The following is an 11,251-nucleotide window of genomic DNA, read 5'->3' on the forward strand; positions in this document are numbered from 1 at the left end:
GCTCATAAACATTATTGCATGGAAATAGATATGGAAGTGAAGAGTAAGAAGAGAGGAGTGATGAACAGAGACAAGCTGATGCATCTAAGGAGAAGTGTGGCTTTAAGAAATCATACTGAGCATTGTGCAAAGAAATTTCACTTCTATTCTTAGTTCGGTCATTTATTTAGCTGTGATCTTGGGCAGGCCACTTCACTTTTCCAAGCATTCTCTTTTCTTCTCTAAAGAATGGAAATCTATATATCAACACTGCTACTTTAAGAATGGAATGGGGGACGCCTGGGTGGCTCAGCGGTTGTCTGCCTTTGGTTCAGGGTGTGATCCAGGGGGCCCTGGGATCGAGTCCCACATCGGGCTTCCTACATGGAGCCTACTTCTCCCTCTGCCTGTCTCTGATGAATAAATAAAATCTTAAAAAAAATTAAAAAAAAGAATGGAATGGGATGATGTATATAAGAGCTTCATGCAAAGATTAATATTATTATCAAATGTAGTTTTCCTATGAAAGAGCTTAACTTGAAACCCTGAAAGGGCTGACTGATAGGTATACTTGATGAGAAGGAAAATTGGGGGCAAAGGCAATACGACAAAATTTATTTATAAATAGCAGAAGTTATGAATTGGCTCCAAAATAATTTGATTAAGAAAAGTAGTCCTGGGGTACCTGAGTGGCTCGGTTGGTTAAGTGTCTGCCTTTGGCTCAGGTTATGATCTAGGGTCCTGGGATCTAGCTCAGTTTAGGGCTCAGCAGGGAGTCTGCTTCTCTCTCTACTTCTCCTTACCACTCCCCCTGCTCATACTTTCTCTCTCTCAAATAAATCAATAAAATCTTTTAAAAAATAAAAAAGAAAAGCAATCCTGCAATGACAAACAGAGAAGAGAATAATAGTCTCCAGCTTTTGAAAGTATCCAAGAAGAGAAAAATTTATCTCATTTTTCCATTTAAATCTTATAAGGTGTTCCATTGTTAGTTATATAAGCAGCCTTCTTAAAACCTCACTGGCATATTTTGTTCCATGATCCCTTTGGAGCATTGGATGCAACCAAATCCCCTCACCTATATTTTGAAGTAGGAAGTAGAGTGATTAAGTATGAGAAATAAAACCACTTGAGAAATTAGTCATAGATTTTAGAGAGATGGCAAATTCCTACATAAATTGCTTTTGGTTTCCTAGTGTACAACTGGTTGCCAATATTTATAAATGTTGTTCCTTTATAGTCTCCATGCTGCAAGGTCCTATTCCCCTTGAAAATAGTTGACCTAATTATTATTATTTTGTGTGTGTATGCCAAAATCCAGCTGTTAAAAAGTGAATTCTTTCTCAAATTCAGGGAGCTAATAAACCTTCTCAATGATGGTCTATGGGAAAAATCCAGTTTTACTTTTCTAGTGTTCATTTCAAAAAGAAATTTTAACTACCACCCCAAATATAGTGTTATTGTTCAGCTGAGCCACATGTTATCTTGAATCTTTTCTAGTTCTAAAATTTTGTGACTGTTAGTCTAGTACAGATGAATTTTATTGTTGGGAGTGGGATAGTGGGAGTCAAAGAGGACAGGGATAAGGCAGTGTCCTAATACTTAAATATTAAGTTGGAATTCACTAAATGAAAATCATTTCCTCTAACCTAACAGCAAATGATTATTAAAAATTTTTATGCTGGAAGGGGAAAATTGGTGAATTCTTTTTTCCTTATTCTTAGTGATAATTTTTTATAGTTAGTAATTTGATCTTTTTTAAGCCACAGCAATAACATATATAGATACTACCACCCTGTTTATGCACATTCCTATTATTGTAGGCTAGAATTAGTTTGCAAAGTAGAATGTGTTAAAAGTGCCTGGTAATTTAGAAGATACCCAGTGATCCTTTTTAGCTGGTTGTGAGAATTAAGCTTTGTGAAATCTGAGTTAGCAACATTTTGTTATAAGAAACTTTTGGTACATCTATACAAAGTCTTTTTTTTTTAAGAGTTTATTTATTTATTCATGAGAGAGAGAGAGAGAGAGAGAGAGGCAGAGACACAGGCAGAGGGAGAAGCAGGCTCTGTGCAGGGAGCCTGATGTGGGACTTGATCCAGGGACTCCAGGATCACACTCTGTGCTGAAGGCAGATGCTCAACTGCTGAGTCACCCAGGGATCCCCTATACAAAGTCTTATTGCAAGGTGTTCCTGCCATAGATCTAGCTCAGATCGTTCACTTAGCCATAGTGGTCATGAGATTCAAGACAACCATTAGAGAAGTAGAATTAGATTTGGAAACTTAGTGTAGAAACAGAGAACTGGCTTGTCTTTCAAGATTTCATTAGGAAGGTTCACGAGTTCTGGTTCCACGGAGTTTCTCAGGACCCTTACTAAGATATTCTTCTCATAAGCAAAATGGTTCAATACTCAAGATGTATAAGCAAAACAGTTCAATATTGTAAACATAGGTGGTGTGTTTCAATTGAATAAATAATTCATCCACAATCACATTGCCAGTTAAACAGTGGTTTATGATTCACTTTCTAATTAATCCAAAAAATGTGAAGCATATTTAAATTTGTTTTCTCTCCCTGCTTTCAGCTTTTGTGTCTTTCTCTTTTTCTTTTTCTCTTTCTCCATTATTAGTGCTTGGGTTTTCTCTTGGCTTCAGTTTCCCAACACAGCACAGATTGAACATGCAAAGCATACAACACAGCAGAAGAAAGATGACACCTGGGTCACTAGTCTCCTGGCTCACTTTGCTAATCTGCCTCAACTGCCATCAATAATTAGGGTGAAGAGATGACTACTACCATGGCTGCTACTGCTGTTGCTGTATTTAAATGCACTTGGAGAGCCATACATAATTTTTTTCCACTTGATGAACTTATTACTCGATTTCTAATCTAGGAAGACAAGAAATTAACTTTCTGGAGTTTAGGGACTTTTAAAAAAAAAAAAAAACCAGGATTATAGGGCATCCCTGGTGGCTCAGCGGTTTAGCACCACCTTCAGCCCGGGGTGTGATCCTGGAGACCTGGGATTGAGTCCCATGTCAGGTTCCCTGCATGGAGCCTGCTTCTCCCTCTGCCTGTGTCTCTGCCTCTCCCTCTCTCTCTCTCTGTGTCTGTCATGAATAAATAAATAAAATATTTTTTAAAAAAAACAAAACAGGATTATAAACTCTTAGTGGTAACTTTTCCATTTAAAATACCATTTTTAACATATATGCAGAATTTTAAAAATAATAAGCTCCCACGTACTCACCACTGAGCCTAAGAAGTAGGCTAACAACATCTTTGAAGCCGCTTTTATAACCCTCACAAGTATCTTCCTCCACCAAAGGCAATCTCAATCTTGACATTGTATATTAACCATTTCTCATTGATAAATGTCTCTAAATGATATATCATTTAATTTTTCCTGTTTTAACAATTATATAAATAGAGTCATAGGGAGTATATTTTTATGATTTGCATGTTTTTGCTGAATAGCTTTTTGAGATCAATTTATGTTGATATAGTTTATTTAATTTTATCATGGTTTAGCACATTTTATGACTATAATGAAATAATTCATTAATTCATTTGCTACTCATAGACATATGGGTTATTCTAGAATGGCTTTGTTTTGTTTTTGGTTTTTGTTTTGCCATTACAAACTGTGTTATTTTTCTACTGTTGCATAACAACTTACCACAAATTTAGACTTTGAAAACATCACAAATTTGTTATTTTATGGTTTTATGGGTCAGGAGTCTGGGCACAGCATGGATCAGCTAGCTGGTTTTCTTTACTTAGGATCTCAAAAAGTCAAAATAAAGATGTTGATCAGAGTCTCTTCAGAAGCTTCCAAGCTGTTGGTAGAATTTAGTTTTTTGTAATGTGAGACTGAGGTCTCTGCTTTCTTGTTGTCTGCCAGCTGCAGACTTTCTTAGTTTGGGGGCCACTTAACTTACGTAGCATATGAACTATTCTGCAACATGGCAAGTTTGCTTATTCAAAGCCAGCAAAAGAGATATGTTTAGCTTTGAATGTCTTCTTCTTTTCAGGGTTCCTTGATTAGGTCAGGCCCACCGAGAGTGTTATTTCTTTTGATTAACTCAAAGTCAACTAATCACAGATCTTAATTACTTCCACAAACTCCTTTCTGCCACATAATATAAAATAATCCTGGAGGTGATATCTCATCAGGTTCATAAGTCCTGCTCATACTCAAGGTGAGAGCATTTTACAGGATATGTATACACCAGAGGGTGAAAATCTTAGGGGCCAATTTAGAATTTTGCTTACCACATGAATGTCTATAAATAAATACATTTGAATATGTCTCTTATTTATTTTTTTGTAATTTTAGGAATTCTTTTTATGTTTTCCAACTCAGTACTAAGTTTGGCTAAGTTATTTCAAGATGGTTGTACCATACATAGCTACCATTAAGTTAAAAGAATTTCTCTTGTATATATCCTCACCATAATTAGAATTTGTATTTCAATTAATTTTTATAGTTTCTTCATTAAGTTTTATTCATAATTAGACTTATTCCTAGGTATCTTACTTTTTATTGATATTGTAATTTTTGAGTTTACTAAATATTCCTGAAAACTTCAGTGAACTCACTAAATTACTTTATTACTTTTAGTAATTTGCTTGTAGGGTTTTGTTTTTGTTTTTGGATTTTCTATGGGGGCAAATGCATCATTTAATTAATAACGACAACTTTTCCCCCTTTTCTACTTACATATTGATTTTTACGTCTTTTTGAGCTGGGTAGATCCTCCAGTACAATATTGAATAGAAGTAGTAATAAGCATTCTCTTTAACCACTTTCTGGTTTTAGGGGTAATGTTAGTCTTTAATGTTTAGGTGTTAAATATATAGTTTACTATATGTTCTGAGCAGATATCCTTTATCAAGTTCTTGTCCCTGTCTTCACAAATTTGATGTAAAATTTCAAAGAAATTCTAACAAAACCTCATTAGGGACTTTGGGAAACTTCGCAAGATGATTTTTATATGTATATGAAAAAAATGTGTATGAAAGAGCAAAAGTCTTAGAATAACCAAGATACCACTGAACTGAAGAAAAAGAAAAATATGTGGGAACATGACCTACAGATATTAAAACTTACCATCAGTGAAAAAGAAAGTCATTTCATAATGATAAAAGATCCAACAGGACAGAACAATTTGAAAGATTTTTAACTTAAGAAGAGAGCTTCAAAATACATGAAGTAAAAAACAGAACTGAAATAGACAAATCTTCAATTATAGCTGGAAATTTCAATATTTTGCCCTCAATAACTGACAGAACAAGCAGACAGCAAATCAGTAAGTATGTAGAACACTTAATGCTATCAACTAATTTTACCTAATCGAATTTATAGAACAGCAGAATCTGTAGTGCACATAACAAAGTTACTAATATAGAACATATTCTGGACCATAAAACAGGCCAATAAATTTAAAAGGATTTAAATCATCAGAGCATGTATGAGCTTTGACCATAATAGAATTAAATTAGAAATCAGTAACAGAAGATAATAGAAAATACCCAAATATTTGGAGACTATACAATGTATTTCTAAATATCCTAGGGGTCAAAGAAGAAATCACAAGGGCAATCTGATGGTATTTTGAACTGAATATGATAAAACTTAAAAAAAAAAAAGGGAAAAAAAATGGACGAGTCAATGATATTTGTCATGTTAACATTGTTAAATTGGGTGGTGGGTTGGTTCATAGGTGTTTTCTTTGTTATGCTTAAAGCTTTCATGTATATTACTTGTATACTTCAGTTCATATTGAAAACATACAATTAAAAGAAAATGGAAATCAGTCTAAAATAAACACATGGGAAATACTATCTTAAAGACTATGTAGGCATAATTCAAAGTGGATTTGGGCTTGATATATTCATATGATAGATTTCAGGCTTTAAATTTAAAAAAGCATTAAATCTTAGACTACAATACAAGAAATCACTTGATTAATGTTGCTATTTTTACTTCTAAAAACATTTGACCTTGAATAACACTTAACATACCACATCCCATGCTTGTTGCAAGTTCAGGTTCTCTGTAGTCTTTGTAAGAGAATAGAAAATGAGCATATGTGCTCCATGCAGTTGCTTGTATCATTAGGCATAAAAAAAAAAAAAAAAAATCCACAGCATCTGCAATTTCTTGTTTTAATTAGATTGTGAAGCAATGGCTACAGCTGAGCCATTTATTGTTTCTGTAAACCAGAGCCAGTAGAGGGAAGATGTTTGTCCTAACGTTACTTTTGAAAGATGAATTTGATGGCAATAGCATAAATGGGACAACTCAGAGTGAGCAACTGAGACTATCTTCTAGTGTAATGGAAACAACTGAACAAAGTGTGTTTATCATCTAGGATCAAGGGACACAGGACAGGCCATAGAAATGTACTTGTGACATAAAAGCACAACATGGTAACATAGAGTTACCAACCAAAGGATAAAATCAATAAAAAGCCAGCTTCTAATTAAGTTTTTATCTTAATAAAATGAGTAAATACTTTCATTCTTAAATCATATTTTATTTTATTTCTAAAGATTTTATTTATTTATTTGAGAGAGAGAGAGAGCATGCACATGTACACATACGGGGACAAGAGGGGTAGAGGAAGAGAAAAGAGAGAGAATTCCAAGCAGACTCCTCTGTGAGCATGGAGCCTAATGTGAAGCTCAATTCCACGGCTCTGAGATCATGACCCATGCCAAAATCAAGGATCAGAGGCTTAACTGACAGTTATCCAGATGCCCCAAATCATATTTTAATTTAAAATGAGAATTTTTTTGGAATTGTGTGTGTGTAGAAAATTTTCCTGAGCTATACTCCCCACTATAATCACAAATTCAATTGCTGTTAACTTATTTGATATTTCTCTGAAATGAATAGTTACATACTTTTTATTAGTAGCATTTTAAAATTATTATTAGATTAAAAATATATGTAGACTTCATATAGCTATAATTTCCCCAGGTGAAAATGTACCATGACAAAATATTGGTTGCTGAAAACCATTATGTGTATTTTCCTAGTTTTTGAAGATTAGAGTGTAAATAATCCTTTCTTCCTTTCTTCCCAATATTGACAAACTTGTTTTTTAGATTCTAAACTTGTTTCTTAAAAAAAAGATCACATCATAAAGATTGCACAGAATATTTTTACTATTGGCTATAAAATATATTCTTGACTATTGACTATAGCTCAGAAAAATGACATTTTCGTAATATTAAAATGGGACCAGGAAAGCATGTCAGATTTATAAAACTATTTGTTCCTGCAAAACTTGGAGTAGAAGGCTTTAGAAGAGGGTTGGCTTGAAGCACTTCATTATTTTGAATGCCCGATTAATGTTCATAGTTTTTCGTTGCTCTCTTTTATGTGGGGGTTGGTCTGAAACGCAGTATATTATGCAACGGTTTTGTCATGTATCAGTGATGATATTAACAGTCTAATGCTAAACAGGTTCTGAGGAAATGAAGAGGGAAAAAAATGACTTACCTTATTTACCCTGAAACAAGATTCAATCTGCCAGCGTATTTAATGCTATATTTTTCATTATCTCACAAGCATATGTTGAAACTGCTACAGATGATGAAGTTAGCTGCTGGGCAGAGTTATCATCAATGCTTTCCATCTTTATTTTAATAAGAAGAACGAGCAGATTGTGACCTTTGTCAAGGGCTTCCTAGAAGACAAGAAACCTAACCACAAAATCACTAGCCTGGAGCCCTACTGAATATGCAAAACCACCTTTCCTAGAATAAAATGTCTTATAACAAAGCTATTGTTTCTTTTTTTTTTTTTCCAAAGCTATTGTTTCTGATAGAGCCTTGTCTTGAACAAAAGATCCAGAAGCTAGAGGTAAAATGTTATTTTCTTTAAAAAATGTTATACTTGTCAAATGTGTAAGTGGTCATGTTGGGTCTGTAGGGAAAATACATTTCCTTAAGGTCAACCCATTATTAAAAACAATAACGCCTGCCACCACTTAGGACACTGGAATCTAAGTTAACCTTGACACATTTGTAAAACGAAGACTCCTGAGTTAGGTGAAATCACCATATCTAAATAGCAATAGTAGCATCTATTGAGTGCTTACCACTGTTGCTGTGCTAAGCTCTTTACTTGGTTATCTCATATAATCCCTTCTCTAGAGATAAATCCTGTGATTATCTCTGCTTTATAAATTGGCAAACTGGACAGAGAAAGACCAAGTAACTTGCCTAAGGTTACCCAGTCAGTGTTGGAGCTCATATGATGAGCCACAGACACAGTTAACGTTCTATATTGAAGTGATCTGGACTTCCCAAATTGCTATGGAATGATCCCATTCATTATATAAATGATGTATCTGCTTTTTTCTGTAAATCCAAAGGATAAGAGAGTGAGAGAAGTGCTTGGTTTCTGTGGCACACACTCAATTATCCTACTAAATTATCAGAACAATGGATAGTCTGTTTCCCTGTAGGAAGATTACATTTCCATTCTAGAGTTATCCTGACCTATCTCTAGCTCAAAAATATTTTAAACACGCTTTTGGTCTTAATCTGGGGACCAATATATTTTAGATGACATTCACTTTATTGCTATGAGCTAAATGTTTCCGTCACAAAATTGATATGTTAAAAACCCTAATGTGATGGTATTTGGAGATGGGACCTTTGAGAGATAATTAAGCTTAGATGAGGTCTTGAGGGTGGATTCCTCATGATGGGATTAGTGTCCTTATAAGAAGAGACCAGAGGCCCTCCTTTTCTTCTTTCTCTCTACCATGTGAGGAACACAGAGAAAAGGAAGCTGTCTGGAAACTAAAAAAATGACTCTCATCAGATGTTGAATGGCCAGGATTTTGATCTTGGACTTCTCAGCCCCGAACTGAGAAACTGTGAAAGAGTTCACTGAGAACTCTGGAAGATAAATGTTACTTGTTTATGCCATCCATTTTATGGTATTCTGCCATAGCATCACAAACATAGTAAGACAGATGTCATTAAGAAAGCCTAAGCTAATATAAGCAGGTGCTTACAAGCTAAAGTTCCTCATTCCTAAGTGGAAAATGGCCAACATTCCTTTACTTATAACCCTAGTTATAAAATGGTTCAATCTACAATAAAAGAGAAAATAAATATTACCATTACCCTTGCCTGTCAGTTATGGGAAGATTGCTGAAGACAGTACAACATGTGAACTTTTGGTCTTTTATGTTCATTTCCTAAATGTTATTTTCTTACAGTTTTCCCTAAATAGCAGTATATTTTTCTAAAACTCTCCTTTAGTTATTTATGTACGTGAAAATAGCACTGGTTTGAGAAAAATCAGTTGCCTATTTTAAAGCCCCACTTTATTCACATGTGATTTTAAAATCTTGATTAGAAACAGATATTTAACAGTGATGATGCATTGAAATAATCTTTTCTTAGACAAATGCTACATAAAATGTGGTTAGGCAACTGGTGGCAGTATCTAAACAGTCCAGTCCATCATACACTAGGGAGCTTGCCCCAGAATGGAAATCAACACATTGCTTTCTTTATTGTGAGTGTCTTGTAATGAAAAAACAGTATCTATAGCTGAATCAAACTGTATTTCTGACAAAGTTGATTTAAATTCTCAGACCGGCATTTTGAGTAGGACTTCCAAGGACCACTTTCAAGCTAGACTTCACAATTGGAAACTATTTTCTTTACTAGATTGTCTTCGCTAAAGGCATTTATCTATTACCTTTTATTAAGGTCATTTAGTCATTTGAGAAATATATCTCAAAATCTTGATAAGAACATGAAGCATACCTTATCAGTAGTTCTCAGTGTCTTCATTTTTTTTATTAAGTAGTAGCTAATAGTTCTAATATTTCTTAATTAGTAAAAACATTATCAATGGTTGAAGTTTTAGGGTGAAGAACTCTGGACCAAAAGTCCTAAGAGAAGGTTTGGTTTCTTCTTTCACTGAATAGACATATGTTGTTCACTCAATTTCCTTATAAATTGATTTCTTTAAAAAAATAAAACAAATAAATCACTTTTCATTTAAAAAATGAATTATATTAATTTCCTTTAAAAATATTGCCATAAACCACCCCTTTTAAATTCAATAAACACTTCCATGTCACCATTTCATAAAAATCCCTCTCATTATTAGAGATATTTCAATAGCTATATTATGAACCAATGTCTTAAGTTTGCCCAAATTAAATGACTAAAGCCCCTGACACTGAATTTCAATCATATAATTTTATGTACATGCATCTGTTAGTTGAAGAATTGAATATACACTGTCAAAAATTTTTAAACTGAAAGCTGTTTTGTAACATTTTAAATGGAAAAATGGAGTACAGTGTTATTCTCTTAGCTTGTTTCATTCTTGTTTGTTTTTTTTTTTAGCTTCAGTAAAGGATTCCTGTCACAACATTAAAGAAATATGGACAGTCTTCAGTGATGAAATTGATAATGAACAAAAATGAAAATAAAACCATGGTTAATCATAAAAGACATACTGAGAAGAACAAATTCGTGTTTAGAAGTGAGGAAATCTATTAAGTCGTCACTAATGTAAGAGTTATGTAGTTGGAACAATGTTGGAGAGTCCAACTTGACACTCCTTCAGGCAAGGACATACAAATGACTAACCCCCCAGACCCCCAATCCTGAGCCCTGCACAGGTCCCCTCTATGGGATTAGCCCTGATTTAATGGCTTTATCTAATTTGAACATGATACATCCTTTCAGCTCTTAAATTTCTCACATCAATCTTACTGATCATTTTTGGGGGTTTAATCTGCCTAGTGTTTTAGGGGCTACACATGAATCTTTTTCAGTGACTTCACTCCTAGAAATGCATTCATGGAGAAATAGGAAAAATAGCTGTCTTGTTGTGAACTGGCTTTCAGGGTGGAATGCCCACTTGCTTTGTCTTAGGCTAACGGTTAGGACTTAAACATATGTGCTGGAAAGTCTTGCCGCTGTTTGATATTGGCTGCTACAGGAAGTTTGCAAAGGAAAACACATGTCTTGAGAATAATAATATTGATATCCTGTAGACTTGCATAAAGAAATATTAAAAGAAATATTACCTAAAAGTAGTCTCCTACTTATATGTCTTCTTATGTTACCATAGACTTGGCTAACTCTGTCTTTTGCTATTGGGGTGGTAGTCTGTTTACACTAAAATGGAAACCATTATTAAAGGAGTAAATGTCATATAAAAGAAAAGAAGTGGAATTTGGAGTCAGGAAGTCTCATTCTAGATTACCAATTG

The 11,251-nt window shown here is 34.1% G+C and overlaps 1 long non-coding RNA gene across 1 annotated transcript in view; it reads left to right on the forward strand.

Annotated features, from left to right (window-relative positions):
- The window catches only part of LOC140624037 (uncharacterized), a 51,281-nt gene extending 40,030 nt beyond the window's left edge, over positions 1–11,251 (forward strand). Inside the window, exons 2-3 of the long non-coding RNA XR_012023583.1 lie at positions 7,808–7,858; positions 10,378–11,251. This is a non-coding gene — a long non-coding RNA (uncharacterized lncRNA). The remainder of the gene's footprint in view (positions 1–7,807; positions 7,859–10,377) is intronic.

Source organism: Canis lupus, chromosome 33, assembly GCF_048164855.1.
Source record: "Canis lupus baileyi chromosome 33, mCanLup2.hap1, whole genome shotgun sequence".
NCBI classification, from domain to species: Eukaryota; Metazoa; Chordata; class Mammalia; order Carnivora; family Canidae; genus Canis; species Canis lupus.